Source organism: Lutra lutra, chromosome 8 (genome assembly GCF_902655055.1).
Source record: "Lutra lutra chromosome 8, mLutLut1.2, whole genome shotgun sequence".
Taxonomy (NCBI): Eukaryota; Metazoa; Chordata; class Mammalia; order Carnivora; family Mustelidae; genus Lutra; species Lutra lutra.
In genome coordinates this window covers 14,965,777-14,982,935 of record NC_062285.1, presented here as the reverse complement: position 1 = coordinate 14,982,935, position 17,159 = coordinate 14,965,777, and the positions used below count along the sequence as shown (strand labels likewise).

At 35.0% G+C, this 17,159-nt stretch overlaps 1 protein-coding gene across 1 annotated transcript in view; it reads left to right on the top strand.

Annotated features, from left to right (window-relative positions):
* GPR158 (G protein-coupled receptor 158) overlaps positions 1–17,159 on the top strand; it is a 424,695-nt gene that overhangs the window by 264,469 nt on the left and 143,067 nt on the right. The window lies entirely within an intron of this gene.

Genomic DNA, 17,159 nt, shown 5'->3' with positions numbered 1-17,159 from the left:
GTACTGTGAACAGATTTTGATAGGAATTGATCTGAATGTTCACCAGCGAATGGATACAGTGTCTTTCCTATGTTAGCCATAAGACAAATCAGCAAATTTTTTATATTTGTAGTGATATTTTAAATTCATAGATAAGATAGGAAAGATAATCCAAGAAAATCTTCTGTCACTTTTAATAATAGCAAATGGGGGTTTTGTTGCTTTATTTTTATGATGCCCTTTTGGAAAAAGACATTATCTGAGACCAGATAAAAGTGACTAACCAGCTGAAAGGTCATAAAATGTTATTGCAAATTTAAACACAATTATAATATACTAGCAAAAATTCACTGATATCAGAATTAAATTTAAGAACTCATTGAAAGGCAAAATTATTTATATCTAAGGAGTACAAAATCAGAATTTAACAATAGATTTCTAGAGACTATTTTCAAAACAGTTTTTACTTGCACTGAGAAACGAGCAGGCATATTTGTTTTATATAGTTAGATACATTTTGCTATAAGTAGTTTATTCTCAAAAAATCATTTAATTTGAATTTTGATGGTTTTTAAAATAAACTAAAATTAATTTTAATATAATATAATAAAGTTTACTCAAAGACACAGGGCCAGGAAGTGGCAGAATCTCATGCAAAATTGAGGTCATAAAAACTGCAGAGCTTTTATATTTAATTACCACTCTGTGTGAGTGTTCCTAGTCTTTGATAGAGTGTGGGTAGAGAACTATGAGCTTCTTTCTGTTGATTTCTTGCACCCTTTTTTTGTAGGGCTTTCTTCCATCTTTGTAAGATAATCAGATCATTGTAAATGAGTAAGAAATTTGGAAATGTTATTAGCTTCAATATAAGCTAATAGAACATACAAATTGAAGGCATAAATGGTAGAAATACCAGAAAATTATAGTCTAGTTTTTTTGCTACTTTACTCCTTCTATAGGAAGTCTTGCAGATTGGTGGCACCAGCTTCATGAGATTTGAGGGATAATAAAAGCTCTATTGATTTTTATCTTTAACCACCTTAGTGTTGAGTTTCAGATCCTTTGTTATTATTTATTTTTTGTGAAAGTATAATTCATGTAGAGTGAAATGGATTGATCTCAATTGTACAGTGCAGTTAGTTTAACGAATGCATATATATCCAGGTAATTCACACCTCTGTAAAGATGTAGAAATTTCCTTTTGCTCCAGGAAGTTCTCTCATGCCCTTTCCCAGTCAGTCCCCGTGCCTTTCTCCCCCCACCAACCAGAGGGACCACTGTTCAGATTTCTATCACTGTAAATCAGATATACCTGTTTTAGAACTTTATGTAAACAGAATCAGGCAATATGTACTTTATCGGGTCTGGCTTTTTTAGTATCTGTAGTTTTTGAGATTTATCTTCATTATGTGGATCGGCCGTTTACCCCTTCATTTCTGAGTCAGATTTCATGGTATGAGTTTTATATAATTTGTTTATCCGCTTTCCTGTTGGATGGATACTTGGGTTCTGCTTTTTGATTATTATAAAGTCGCTGTGAACATTCTTGTTCAAGTCTTTTTGTGATCAAATATTTTTTTTTCTTCTAGATAAATGTCTATGAGCAGAACTGCTTGGTCACAGAGCAGGTGTATTTTTAGCTTTATAAGAGGCTGCCAAAGCACTTTCCAAAGTGGTTGTACAGTTTTAAATTCCCATTTTATATTCCCATTATCGACATACCCAAATTCCACTTGCTCTAAATCTTCTCTACATTTGCCATTGTCCGTCTCTTTAATTTTAACACTTCTAGAAGGTATGTCTTTATGACTTTAATCTTTTCAGTCCTTTTGCAAAATTAGAATCCTAAACCATTCCATCTTGTAGAAGTAATACATGTATATTTTACAGTTGAAAAATGCTGAAAATTTTAAGTAATAATATAAAAATCACCTATAAGTCAACAATTTGATATTTTTAAATGTTTAATATAAAATATTTATATATATAAATTATAATCATATACTCTTTTGTTATTAAATGTACCCCAAAACATTGAATTTTATGACATCATTTTACTATATCATAGAATATATCATAATTTATTTTACTATTTTTCTGTCTCTTGGGATATGGATTGTTCCTTATTTTCTCTCAGTATGAATGCTGTGCTTGAAACATTCTTGTAACTACACCTTGTATATGATTCAGATTATTTCTTTAGGACAACTTCCTGCCAGATAATAATGTTGTATCATTTTTGGTCTTTATAGCTCTTATTTCTTTTTCTTATCTCATTGCCTTTAATAGAAATTCCGCAATTATGTAAAATCTCAATGTTAATATCAGGTGTCCTCATCTTCTGCCTGGTTTTAGGAAGAAGGCCTGCCTCACCACTAAGACTTGGCAGTTTATTTATGGTAGATGTTCTTTCTGTTAGGAAGTGATCCTTAGGAATGTTACTTTCAATGTTAGTTTCAGTTGTGATGACAGTGCCCCTTGTGGAAATACTGTGTGTCATGAGCATAAGACACGGGAAACCTTACCAGCTTGGTTAGTTCACAAAAGTCTCTGAAACTCCTGTGTCTGCCACCTTGTCTGACACAGAGAAAGCACTCAGAAAAACCTTTATTGTGTGAAAAGTCAGGAAATTAAGACCTGAGGAATGAGTTGAAGTGAATCAGATGCAGGTTGAAGAGGGAGGTGGCAATGGGCCAGGGTAAAGGAACAGGATGGGCTCTGACAGCCCGAAGGTGGGGAGCAGCTGCATTTCTAGAACTGAAAAGTAGCCAGGTGGGCTGAGGCACAGTGAGCAAAGGGGAGCAGAGTGCAGGTGGGGCTGAGGAGGGCACATGAGCTGTGTGGTACAGGGCCGTCAGTGTGTTCAGGTTTCTGACTGTTAAGAGCGCCCCAAAAATGAATGCATTCAAAATGAAATAATATAATTTTTATTTACATCTCCCTATTATTGATGAGGATGAGTACTTTTTTACATTTTTATTTCTACTTGTATTTCTACTTTGAATTCCCTCTTCACAACAGGGTTGTGATTTGCTATTCCACATGTGTCTTTATATTTTAGCAAGAGGTTTTTAGGAAAGGTTTTTTCATTTACTAAAGAGACTGTCTTTTTTCTATTGGATATTCTTTCCTGATTTGTTGAAGATTAGTTGACCATTGGGTTGAGGGTCCATTTCTGAGGTCTCTATTCTGTTCCACTGATCTATGTGTCTGTTTTTGTGCCAATACCACGCTGTCTTACTTTGTTTCAAGAGCCACCATCCAGATGCTATTTTAAATGACAGCTTTACAGATTTGGATTTTGAAAGTGATGGGGCAAAGTTGAGTGTTTCTGTCAATTTCTTTGGGGCAAGTTTTTTAACCTCTCTAAATCTCAGGCTCCTAATTTACAAAATGGGAGTCCTAACAGGACCTACTATATGTGGTGAGGGTTGAATGTTTTTGTATGGGTTAATTCACACAAAGTGCCTAGAGTTATAGCTGGTACAAAAATTCTGCTGTTATTATTGTTATTGTTGTCATTACTACCACTTTTATTATCAACATTTGATTTTAACAAAAATCAAAATGTGTCTTCCGTTGGGAAGAATGGCACTGAATAAGCAAACTAGCAATGCTAGATGTACTCCTAGGTCCCTGTTTTACCAAACATAGTGGTTCTGGATTGATTCCCTTTTCCCCCCACGTTGACTATTCTTTTCTCAGAATTTATGCATTTATATCTCTTTCATAGGCTTAAAAATGTAGTCAAAAAGGAAACAAAGAAAAAACGATAGTAAATGGAATGTATTCATGGGGGTGGAAGAGAGCCGTTGTTCTGGACCTTGGAGTCATACTTACACAGCGTGTCCTGAAACCTATCACATAATGAAAGCTGTGTTTTAAAAGCACCTTTCATATTATACAAAATTCTGCTTCAAGGAAAGAAATGAATAAAGGGAAGCAAACCTATTCATTTAGCGTGCCCTTGACAGGGGTTAACTCAATCACAGATGTGTGGTAATTGTAGTGAGATAGACTTATTCTTGATGCATTTAATGCACAACTGGAAATAAAAGGGTTTTTTGAAATATGAATTGTTTCTTAGAAAAATATCTTCAACAAAAGGTGAGGATGATGGGATCCCTTTCATTCTTAAAAAGACTTGGAATCTTCTGAATGGTTTGCTTATATAAAGGAATGATCTTAGAGGAAGAGAGGAAATCTTCGTGGAAAGAGTCCTAGACTCTTTGGGGGCACCAGAAAGCCCACTGTGTTAATAACTTTGCTCTCTTAACTTCTAAAATTCAACATCTCTGCTTTTAGATTTTAAGTATTGGCTATCTGTTTTATCTTCCAAGCCCTACCTGGAGGAGCAAACATTAAATTATTACTCGCTAACGCCCTAATTGGCATTTATCATATTCCTTTTATTTATAAATATAAGATTAAGCATGGAAGAAATTAGAAGTTGGAGATTAAGAGGAATAAGGGAATTACTTTGAAATATGCACCTTACTCGAGGAGGGCAGGGCTGAATGAAATGACACAAAGGATGCCCTGAAGGTACTGGGCATCTGGGGTGGGAGAGCCCAGGGCAGGAGGGTACAATAAAGATAGCAGGAGGCATCTGCGAGAAAGCTCAGAGAACAGTGACATCGTTGAGACTTGAGTCCGGTTCTCTTCCACCCACCCATCTGCCTCCTGCATTTAATTCCTGTGAAACCGAGAACCCCAGTATGCTAAATCAAACATAAACAGATGGTTTCTTCCACTTCCCTCCTCTCTTCCTTCTCTTCCTTTTCCTTTTCCTCCGCTTATTAAGATTTTGATTGTTTATTCTCTGAATCGTAGAGAACACCCATAAATTAAAAATCAAGAATTTTCTCTCCACTTGAATATGGGTCAGTGTGCATGTTGCTTCTCACTTTACTCATTTATTTGGTTACTTATTCATTTATTGAGACAGTCAATGAAATTTTGAAAGTTCTGGAAAATATGAAAAGTAAATCTATGAATATGTCATAAAACCCACTTCATTTATTTCTAGCCTATAGATATATATTTCAGAGATAGTTTGATTACAAAATAGTAATTGAGTACTATTAACCATGGAAGTTTTAGTTTTTGAAATCTTGAGTCTTAGGTGTTTATAGGTCATTCAGGTAGAACTGTCTTATAAGAAAGTGAAATATGAGTCTAGAGCTCCAGAAAGAGGTGTAGGCTGAAGAGGAAGACTTGGAATCATTAGTTTAAAAAACTTCATAATTTGATTATTTCTAGAAAACTGCTTTAGTAATAGTTCGATTTTTGACAAGGTTAGACAATTTTTTTTTTTAGGTTAGACAATTTTTAAAAATCTATTACATTGTAAAACTTTCTTCTCCTTTTTTGTAACATTATTTTAACTTCTCTAAGTCTCTACTGTCAGATTTCTAAATGTACTTAATTATTTCTCTTGTGTGCCTTTTTGAGTTGATAGCCTAATCCTAATACCTTTTTATAATGTGTTTTAGAGCAAAGAGTAAATAAGCAGGATCCAAACAGAAAAGAAACACTAATTAAAACATCCCTCAGTTATTATGAACCTCTTGAATTCTGCATGGAAGGGTTAACATTTATTATCTAATTAAAACTTATGAATTTATTTTTTTAAAATCTCTCCAGAACCATGTCTCTAATGTAAGATGCGAAACTCCACAATACCAAGATCATTACGTAATGGTTGCAAACATGTTATGATTTGCTAATAAACATTAAAACTAACTAAAACAGCAGAATTTAATGAAACAAATGGTTAGAATTGACAATCAAAATGTAAACATGATTAGTTAATTAATATATCCCTCCTTTTTTTTTTTCTTTTTAAATTTTATCTTCAGGCAGACAAGTTTAGGAATGATGCAGTCCATGTGGACTGAATTCCATAATGTCCATTTAATGATTCTTACTGCTCACAAATTTGGGGGAAATAAAAATGCAATTTACTCCATGTAATCTAAAGGCGTTTTTGATACTGTAGAGGCTGAGTTCTGAATTCTGTCTCTGTCATCCTTGCATCTAAGTAGCAGTTGTTTTCCCACAACACTTTGTAATCCGCCTTTGCTTTTGCCTGTCAGAGAGAATACTGCTATTTTAAATTTCTGAACTGCCAAATCTAGCAAATAGGAAGCATCTCATACACCTCACTAAATCATCTATTAGTTTATTCACTGAAATGCTCATCATATTTCTTCGTACATTTGTATCTTTTCAGAAGTGAAACTTTTGTGTTAACGTGGAGTATAAGGAATATAAACAAGTCTTAGCATGTTTAGACTGTTACCAAATATCAAAATATGAAAAGTCTCCTTGTTTTGCACTTTGTCTCATCATTCCATATACTTCCAAACATGCTTTAGAATACAGACAATGTATCAAAGACAGGCTTAACAGTTCTGAGCAGGTCTGTTCCTGTTCTCACATTGTTTTTTCTTAAACAAGGAGATGAAGAGGTTCTGATGGCTGGCTAATATTTGATGGGTTCTTTTGCCTGAGTAGTAGTACTTTATTTGTTTTTTGTTTGTTTAAAGACTTATCCATTTATTTTAGAGAAAAAGAGAGCATGAAAGGGAGGGGAGGGACAGAGAAAGAGGGAGAGAATCCTCAAGTTTGATGTCAACCTGATATTTGAGTTCATCTCTATAACAAAGGCTAATTATTTGAAGCAGTATTTTTACCTTATTAATATTTTTAAACTACTTCATATTTTGTATTTTATTATCATTCCATTAGGATTCTTTTTTTTTTTCCATTAGGATTCTTAATGAGGAGGAATTTATTGTTCTTTCAAGTAACAACTTTTTATTTGAAAATATATCAATCTTAGTAGCTTCCAATTAATAATAGAAATCTAAGGGGGCACCTGGGTGGCTCAGTGGGTTAAAGCCTCTGCCTTCGGCTCAGGTCGTGATCTCAGGGTCTTGGGATCGAGCCCCGCATCGAGCTCTCTGCTCGGTGGGGAGCCTGCTTCCCTCTCTCTCTCTCTCTCTCTGCCTGCCTCTCTGCCTACTTGTGATTTCTCTCTGTCAGATAAATAAATAAAATCTTTAAAAAGATGTAAATCTAAGCAAATGGCATATTTTGTTTCAACAATTTCATGCCACTTTACTTGAGAATGTACAGTAACCCTTCTCAAGGTGAGATTCTTTATGTACTTCACTTGTGTATGCTTTTTTGACACTTAGAAAATTTATCTCCATTATGTGAAATATGAGTTGCTCTGCTTTTAGAAATTAGACATAATTCCTAATTAATGCAATGTGACAATTCTAATATTTTGCATAAAACCATCTTGGATTTTAAATTGAATAGTAACTTTTTAAATAACATTTGAACCAAGCTCCTTACTTGTAATTTATTTTAAAATGCTCTAATAGTGCTACATGTTTTTGTTATTATATTACATGTAATTCTGTTCCTTTGGGCAAGAAAATGGCTGAGGGTCAGATTGGATGTACAGAAGAAATCACACTGACTTGGGAATCAGCAGGGTAGATGATGGGGCCTTGTTCGGTCACTCCTCAGCTGAGTGAGCTTAGATAGACTGTTGACCTCACTCTGTATGTCCATGAAAGACTGATGATGAACTTCCTTTGACTGAGTGCCTGCTCCATGCTGGGCAGTGTTATTGACCGTTTTTACAAAGAACTGCAAGGAGGGGCATCATTGCACCCATTTTATATATAAAGAAACTCAGAAGGTTCAGCAGTTGGCTCAAGATGACACACCTAATAAGTGGCTGGTGATGAGATCCCAAACCATCTGGATATAAAGCTCATGTATTTTATTCCATGCTATAAAATTCTCTGTGGTACTATTTGAGAAGATGGAAGTGTAAAAGGATCCTAAGCTCACCTCATCCCTTTGTCCAACCTAGATAACAGACATATCAGTTGAACTTATCCAAAAAATGAGCTGAAGACTGGCAAAATAGACTGTCCACAGTTAATTGTAGGGAGGAGGCCATATTAAAAATGGTAGGAAGCTTGGAACACTGAAAACAAAAAAATGGTAGGAAGGACACAGTTCCAATCAAAAACTAAACTGGCCTTAGAGACTGACCACAATGGGGGATATCATGAGAATGGAGAAGGGAGAAGAACATACCCCACACCAGATACCCCAGACATGGGGGTCTACACTGGGAAAACAAGTCCCCAGAACATTTGGCTTTGAAAACCAGATGAGCTTAACTTCACAAGTTTTTATAATCAGTCGAGTTTAACACCAGGAACTTTAAAAATCAGTTAGGCTTGCTAAAGGGCAATAGGAAACTGCGAGTCCCCCTGGTTAAAGAGGCAGGATAACAAACAGTACCTCCAAGATGCAGCATAGAAGGAATAGTTTGAAAGTACCTGGGGTGTACAGGAAGACTTATTTACTAGTCTCAAAACATGCAGTGGAGGGGTCCTTGGGAGACTTCTTCAAGAACAAAAAGGCTGGGAGGTGCCATTTCTCCTCCGCCTGCCCAGCCTAGATACCAGGACACCTTCAGGAACCAGCTCAAATACCCACTACCTAGCTTGCTAACTAACACACATGCGCTACCCCTACATTTTCCTGTGGACTCCCCCATCCAACCCACACCACTGTGTAGATGTCCCTTCACGCAGCACCTGACATGTCTCATTCTGCAAGCAACCCTGACAGTGACCAGCATCACTTCAAAGGTACTTTTGCCCTGTGGGAGATAACCGCATACATCAGTTCAACTGCAACCCCAGCAATGGCTGGGGGCAGACAACTGATCTGATTGCTGGCTCTGCCTACCAATAAAAACTTCTCAGGAGACAACACCAGGAGCATTCTACAGTTCTCTGTGGCCCCAGTACTAGTCTGAGGGCAGACATCTGGTCTGACCCAACTATAAGCCCTGGATGGCTAAAACTGGCCACTTAACAGTACAGGGACCAAACTCGGCCCACAATAGGCAGAGAATGCCATTGCAAATGACACGACTGAAGGTAAATATGGCTCAACCACAATGGTAGGGTGCATGCAACATACTTAGGAGATATCCCTGAAATACCAGGTTCTGGTGAATGGGGGATACTGTGCCACAGGGCACCACAGAATCTCTTCTTCATAAGGCAACACTACTTTCAAGATCAGGAGATGTAGCTGACTTTCCTAATACAAAGAAACAAAACATGGAAAGTTAGACAAAATGAGGACTCAGAGGAATATGTCCCAAATGAAAGAACAGGACAAAATCACAGCAAAAGAACTAAATGAAATGGAGATGAGCAATATGCTTAATAGAAAATTCAAAGTAACAGTAATAAAGAAAGGTACTTACTGGACTTGAGAAAAGAGTGGAGGAGCTCAGTGTGACATTCAACAAAGAGAGAAAATATAGAAAAGAACCAATCAGAGATGAAGAACTCAATAACAGAAATTAAGATGCACTAGAAGGAATAAGCAGTAGACTAGAGGAAGCAGGAAAATGGATCAGCAAGCTGGAAGATAGAGTAGTGGAAAGCAACCAAGCTAAACAGCAAAAGAAAAAAGAGTAATAAAAGATTAGAAAAGGTAAGATAACTCAGTGACAAATCCAGCATAAAAATATTCACATTATAGGGATCCCAGAAGGAGAAAAGAGAGGTGAGGGCAAAATTTTATTTGAAGAAATAATACCTGAAACCTCTCTAATCTGGGAAAGGAAATAGATCTCCAGATTCAGGAGGCACAGAAAGCCCTCAACAATACCAACCCAAGGAGGTCCACACCAAGACACATAATAATAAAAATGGCAAAAAGTAGTGATACGGAGAAAGACAAGACAAGGATATCTACTCTCACCACTTTTATTCAACATAGTACTAGAAGCAATCAGACAACAAAAAGAAATAAAAGATACCCAAATGAGTAGGGAAGAAGTAAAACCTTCACTATTTGCAGATGACATGATACTATATAGAGAAAACTTTTTAAAACTCCACCAAAAATACTAGAACTCATAAATGAATTCAGTAAAGGCACAAGATATATAATGAATATACAGAAACCTGTTGCATTTCTATACACTAATAACAAAGTAGCAGAAAGAGAAATTGAGAAAGCAATCCCATTCACAATTACACCAAAAATAATAAAATAATTAGGAATAAACTTAACCAAGGAGGTGAAAGACCTGTACTCTAAAGGCTTTCTTTGTTTGTTTGTTTGTTTGTTTGTTTGTTTTTGACAGAGAGAGAAAAAGCACAAGTAGGCAGAGCAGCAGGTAGAGGAAAAGAGAGAAGTAGGCTCTCTGCTGAACAGGGAGCCCCATGCCAGGGCTAGATCCCAAGACTCTGGGATCATAACCTGAGCTGAAGGCAGCCACTTAATTAATTGAGCCACCCAGGCACCCCAAGACTTGTACTCTAAACACTATAAAACACTGATAAAAGAAATTGAAGATAACATATACAAATGGAAAGATATTCCATGATTGGGAGAATCAGTATTGTTATCATGTCCATACTATCCAAAGCAATCTAAAGATTCAGTGCAATCCCTATCAAAATATCAACAGCATTTTGCACAGAACTGGAAGAAAGAATCCTAAAATTTGTGTGGAACCACAGAAGATAACAAATAGTCAAAGCTCTTGAAAAATATCAAAACTGGAGGTATTACAATCCCAGATTTCAAGATATACTACAGAGCTCTAATAATCAAAACAGTATGGTACTGGTACAAAAATAGACACACAGATCAGTGGAACAGAATTGAGGGCCCAGAAATAAACCTACATTTTCTTTTTGATACTATGACAAAGTGGACAAGTATATATAATGGGAAAAATTATAGTCTCTTCAGCAAATGTTGGGAAACTGAGAATGAAGCTGAACCACTTTCTTACACCATAAACAAAAATAAACTTAAAATGGATTATAGACCTAAATCTGAGATCTGAAAGCATAAAATTCTTAGAAGAAAGCATAGGCAGTAATCTCTTTAATTTGAGCCATAAAAACACTTTTCTTAGATATGTCTCCTTTGACAAGGGTAACAAAAGCAAAATTAAACTATTGAGACTATGCCAAAATAAAAAAGCTTTCATAGAGTGAAGGAAACCATCAACAAAACAAAAAAACTGAATAGGAGAAGATATTTGTAAATTATATACCTGATAATGGGTTAATATCCTAAATATATAAGAACTTATACAACTCAACACCAAAAAAAAAAAAAAAAAAAAAAAAAAAATCCAATTAAAAATGGGCAGGGAACTGAATAGACATTTTTCCAAAGAAGACATACAGGTGGACAGCAAATACATGAAAAGATGCTCAACATCACTCATCATCAGGGAAATGCAAATGAAAAGCCCAGTGAGAAGTTACCTTACACCTGTCAGAATGGCTAAAATCAAAAGCACAAGAAATGACAGGTGTGGTGAAGATGTGGAGAAAAAAGAACACTCGTGTACTGTTGGTGGAATGTAAATTGGTGCAGTCACTGTGGAAAACAGCATGGAAGTTCCTTAAAAAATTAAAAATAAGATTATTATATGATCCAGTAATTCCATAACTGGGTATTTACCCAAAGAAAATGAAAACATGAATTTGAAAAGGTATATGCACCCCTGTTTTTCTTGCAGCATTATTTAAAATAGCCAAGATACTGAAGCAACCCAGAGGTCCATCAATAGATGAATGGTTCAAGAAAAAGTGGTGCATATATACACAATGAAATATTAATCAGGCATAAAAAAAGAATAAAATCTTGCCATTTCCAGCAACATGGATGGATCTAGAGGGTAGAATGCTAACTAAAAACAGAGAAAGACCCATACATACCATATGATTTCATTCATATGTGAAATTTAAGAAACAAAATAAAAAAAGAAAAGAAACTCTTAAACATAGAGAACAAACTGGTAGTTGCCAAAAGGGACATGGGGGAAGGGGATGGGTGAAATAGGTGAAGGGGACTAAGAGTGTATTTATCATTATGAGCAATTAATTATGTATAGAAGTTGTTGAATCATTAGATTATACACCTGAAACTAATATAATTCTGTCTGTTAATTATACTTGAATGAAAATTTAAAGTAAGTAAAATAAAATAAAACTCTCTGAATTGCTTTTATTTCACTTTAGCAATCTCTGTCGTGAACATATTCTTTGCTTTTTTGGTCCCTTTTTCATTGCTGATAATTTTTTGGAAAAACCAATACTGATTTTAACTAATACATTTTGGGCAATTGTTCTCTGACAAATTTTTCTAAATCTGAATGGTTTTCAATATTTCCTCACAGATCTTCTAAGACAAAATAATTGCATGTTAGTCTGTCAAACCAGATGTAGTGTGTTCTCATTTATTTATATAACTATAAATAAAATTATTTAAAAATAGCATCCTCATATCTCTCAATGTTAGGATTCTCTTTAAGGCTGCTTTTACATCTTGCTTCCAATTTATTATTATATGACTGTTTCATCAGGCATTTATTTATTTGTAATCCCCCTGTCGATGTATTTCTCTAAAGAACTAGAAAAAGTCTGTTCTGCTAGCATGGCTAATTCTTTTTGTAAATGATACAGATTTATAGTCTTGCTTTATAATCCAAACCTATGCCAGTTCATTCTTTTCAGAATCTAATTCTATTGCTTTATTATATCTTCATCATGCATTCTGAGGTGCAGCTGTGTAAAAATACCTTCATGCTCGGAGGTTCCTTTTGTAATAGAAAGAAACTTCAATTGCCACAGGACTAAAGAAATCAGCTGTAATTCAGAATAGCTGGACTGTTTTAGCAAGATATACATTAATTTCCCCAGGGGCTAAAAATGTTTTAAAACTATAAATGAAGTAGTTAGTCCTTGTAGAATCAAGGAAAATAATGACAAACCATTTTTAATTGTTTTTGAAAAAGATCAGACTTCAGCACTCTCATTGCCTTACCACTTGTAGTGACTTAGCTCCCTTTGGATGCCTACATCACGAGCAAATCTTGTGACAGCTGCAGCTGTGCTGCTTCTTATGCCTCTCTACTTTGCACCCAAGGATTATGGAATTTAGAAATTGACTTTGACATAATTTAATAAAATTGGTATAATGAGATTAGCTCTTTTCTCCAGTATACAGGTTTGATACTTGACTGTTACAAACCTTCATAAGTCAGTTCAGAAAGTTTAAGAAATGGGGCAGGTGGGATGGAATGAGATGGGATCCACTCACCTCTATTGTAAATTCTGGAATTATATTTGTTGGCTTTATAGATTCTGAAGGAGAGAGTTTTCGGCTCAATGCTAACTCCCCGAGCTCTATATTTACCTGTTTATAAATTCAAAAATTTGTAAATTACAAAAATACTGTTTGTTAATTTTATGCCTCAGGTTGGTACTGAATAAAAACTTATTAAGTAGATATTAGTTGGAAAGGCCTTCGTTTAGACTTCTTGGCATTTTATGATGCCTAGTGGTGGAATTTTCCAATAGTTGAACTGTCACATTTTAGATTACTTTTCTTTAATATTACTTAATTTAATTACTATAATGCATATTACATAGCAATGCATGACTTCATCACCAAAGAAATGAAAATATTTTTAATAAGTTGATTTGTCCCCAAATCTGTCCACTTCTCCAATAGAAAAAAAAATGTTATCAGCTTGGTATATATCTTCCAGATATGTATTTGGTATATTTATATATATCTAGAAAATACATGGTATTGATTGTATGTATGTGTTTTGATGAATAGTATATTGTATAAATGAATAAATAGTATATTGTTGATCCTCTCAGTAACGTTTTCTCAGAGTTTCTCGGTTAGCAATTCTGGTTAAAAGGGTTCCATACCACCATTTCTATCTCAGGCACAGCTGTGAAGGAGATGAAATTCTTTCTTGGGCTCTATTATTTTGCTCATTATATCCCTTTCCCATCTTCAGTTTTCTTTTTTTTTTAAGTTTTTATATTAATTCCAGTTAGTTAACATACAGTGTAATATTAGTTTCAGGTGTACAATATAGTGATTTAACACTTCATATATCATCCTGTGCTCATCAGGACAAGTGTACTCCTTATTCCCCATCACCTATTTCACCCATCCCCCCACCACCTCCCTTTGTAACCATCAGAGCCTTTCTTGTTTTGCCTCTTTTTTTTTTCTCCCTTTGCTTGTTTGCTTCACTTCTTAAATTCCACACAAGTAAAATCATATGGTATTTGTGTTTCTTTGACTGACTTGTTTCACTTAGCATTAATACTCTCTAGCTCCATCCACATCATTACAAACGGCAAGATTTCATTCTTTTTATGGCTGAATACTTTATACCATTGTATAGATGTACCACATCTTCTTTATCCATTCATCAATTGACAGACAATAAGGCTGTTTCCATAATTTGGCTAGTGTAGATAATGCTGCTGTAAACATCAGGGTGCATGTATCCCTTTGAATTAGTGTTTTTGTATTCTTTTTGTAAATACCTTGTAGTGCAATTCCTGGGTCATAGGGTAGTTCTATTTTTAACTTTTTGAGGAACCTCCAATACTGTTTTCCAGAGTGGCTGCATCACCTTCATTTTTCAGTCCCTCCTCTTTCTTTCCTTATCCCATCACTTAGACTTCGAGGAAGAGATTTCTGTTCTTCACTTTGAACTTAAATCAGCATGTTACTTATAACATTTATATATTAATCCTTGGCACCAAGTATAAAATAAAAAGCTTCTTTCTAGTTCAAAGAAATTCCAATACCACTAAGACAGTGGGGAAATGTTTTAGGGAACATGAGGTTTCTTTTTTGTCCCTTAAGTCCTACCTATTAGGTACCTACTCATTCTGTGAGGCCATGAAGCCAACTCAGCCCAAGAAGATTTTGAAAGGAAGAGTACATGTTTTGAGTAGGCCTTCCGTTTGATTATAGAACCACTTGTTGGAATTCCAATCAATAATTTGAAATTATGGTCTCCTCTGCTCAGCCAGAAGCAAGGCAGTGAAGAGTTAAGAAGATTGCTCGGTATTACCAAATGAAAAGGAAACAGGTTATTTACTCTAAGAATATCTGCATCACTAGGGCTGTTATATGATAAAAATGGTTGTAATGTAATGCAGTTAAGAAACTACTGGCCCTAAAAAAAAAAAAAAAAAGAACTCTTGGGTTCTCAATCCCCACTTTGGGCTCTTCTGAGGTCATTTGGATCCCAAGCATTAGAAAAAAAAAATTTGACTGCTATTTCTGTGGAATTCAAATTCACCATCCTGGGGCTGTTTTTTTACTTTGAAGAGTGCATACCGTCTTGCTAAGAATCAGGCATAATAGTAACCATTTTGTATGCTTTATATTTTATTAGAACCCTTAGATTTAATAAGGTGTTTACCTTACTAGGGTGCCCATTTTATGGGTGAAGACATTGAAATTTAAGGTGGCCTTCTTAGTGATTATTTCATAATTCAAACTGAGATGAAGAGAACTTCAAAGTCTTTTCCATTAAACCTTGCAGCTTCTTTTCATATCCTTTTTTTTTTTTAAAGTATTGAATGGAGGGGGCACTGAGTGGCTCAGTCAGTTAAGTGTCCACTCTTAATTTCTGCTCAGGTCATGATCTCGGGGTCATGGGATCAGGCCTGGTGTGGGGCTCTGCCCTCAACAGGGAAAAGACTGCTTGATATTCTCTCTTTCCCTCCCCCGCACTCACGAGCACACTCTCTCCCTCTCTTTTAAATAAATAAATAAATCTTTAAACAATATTGCATAGATTGTTTTACAACCAGTCTTATATAATATTTTGGACTCTCACTCTTGGTGTCTTCTTTTTATAAAGTTTAAAAAATGGAGTATTCACAATTAGGTATGAATGTAATTTGCCGTCTTAAAAATTCCAGCAACCAAAACCCATCTAAAGGCTTGCTGATAGGAATTTTCTTTTCGCTAAAATGCATCTGCTAGCTAACATAAAGACCAATAGTGAGAAGCCACTTAATCAAGTCTGTTCACTGACAAAACTTGTTTCTCCATTGCAAATTCTTAGATTTATGAAAGCTTCAAGTTCTTTTGAGGGATTACATAGAGTATTTCTCTGTGTCTGAACAATGTCCTGGCCGTGTTTTGAAGAGATATTATACTTTTCTTTCTCTAGCTTCATTTATCTGACATTGTATGACTTTTTTTTAAAATTTTGGTTTTATTGGAGAGGAGTCAAGATGGCGGAGAAGTAGCAGGCTGAGACTACTTCGGGTAGCGGGAGATCAGCTAAATAGCTTATCTAAAGATTGCAAACACCTACAAAATTTTGGTTTTATTTTTATTTTTATCTGACATTGTTTTAATGTAATGGACTCTTGTAGCTTGGGTTTTTAGCTTCTTTTTATTATTGCAAAATCAGTTGCTGCTGCTTCAGATTATTTTCCTGTGAAGATACAATATTTGTACCAGGTATAATTTTTGTTTATATATCATGTTGCATTTAGTGAAAATACAGGTACTCTAGAATAACCTGCTTTTATGTTTGTATTCTTAATTAATATATTTGCTCTGTCTTGACACTTAAACTCATTGAAGCAAAATTTTTTATTAGAAAATAAAATTATTTAGTCTTTTATTTCTTGCAACAATTTCAGTCATTTTGCTTTGGAAAGAGAATGCTATTTGAGTCTAACAACATATCTTAAGGTTATTAAGCATATTTATGTATAGTAAACTTTAAATAATTAGGAAATTATTAAAATATCAACTTAGTCTATTGAATTTTCAGTTAAGAATGACTTAAGCATCTTCACAAGGTAAAATACCTCTGGTATTTAGTGTGATTTATATTACACAGTGGAGCTCTGTTAAGTGAGCGTGGGTGACGATATTTTGACATGGTGAGATATATATTACTGAGATGCCAAGACCTTGTGTGTATGTCTGTTTTATTCACTGAAACCATCCTGCAAGTATCTGTGAAATGGCTGAGGGTTAGCATTCCATATGTACTTGTGGTTGATGTTTCAGAAATACAAGCAAGAAATTTTGTGTCTGTGAGCTTCTTGGATTGAAAGGATCTTCCAAAAAGTGTTCTCAGATGCTCAGATTGTTCATGGATTCAAATTTAGAGAACAAAATTCCGTAACACCACTGGCAATATCACTAAGTCCACTACAACCTTTTTTTTTTTTTAAGATTTTATTTATTTATCAGAGAGAGAGAGAGGGAGAGAGAGCGAGCACAGGCAGACAGAA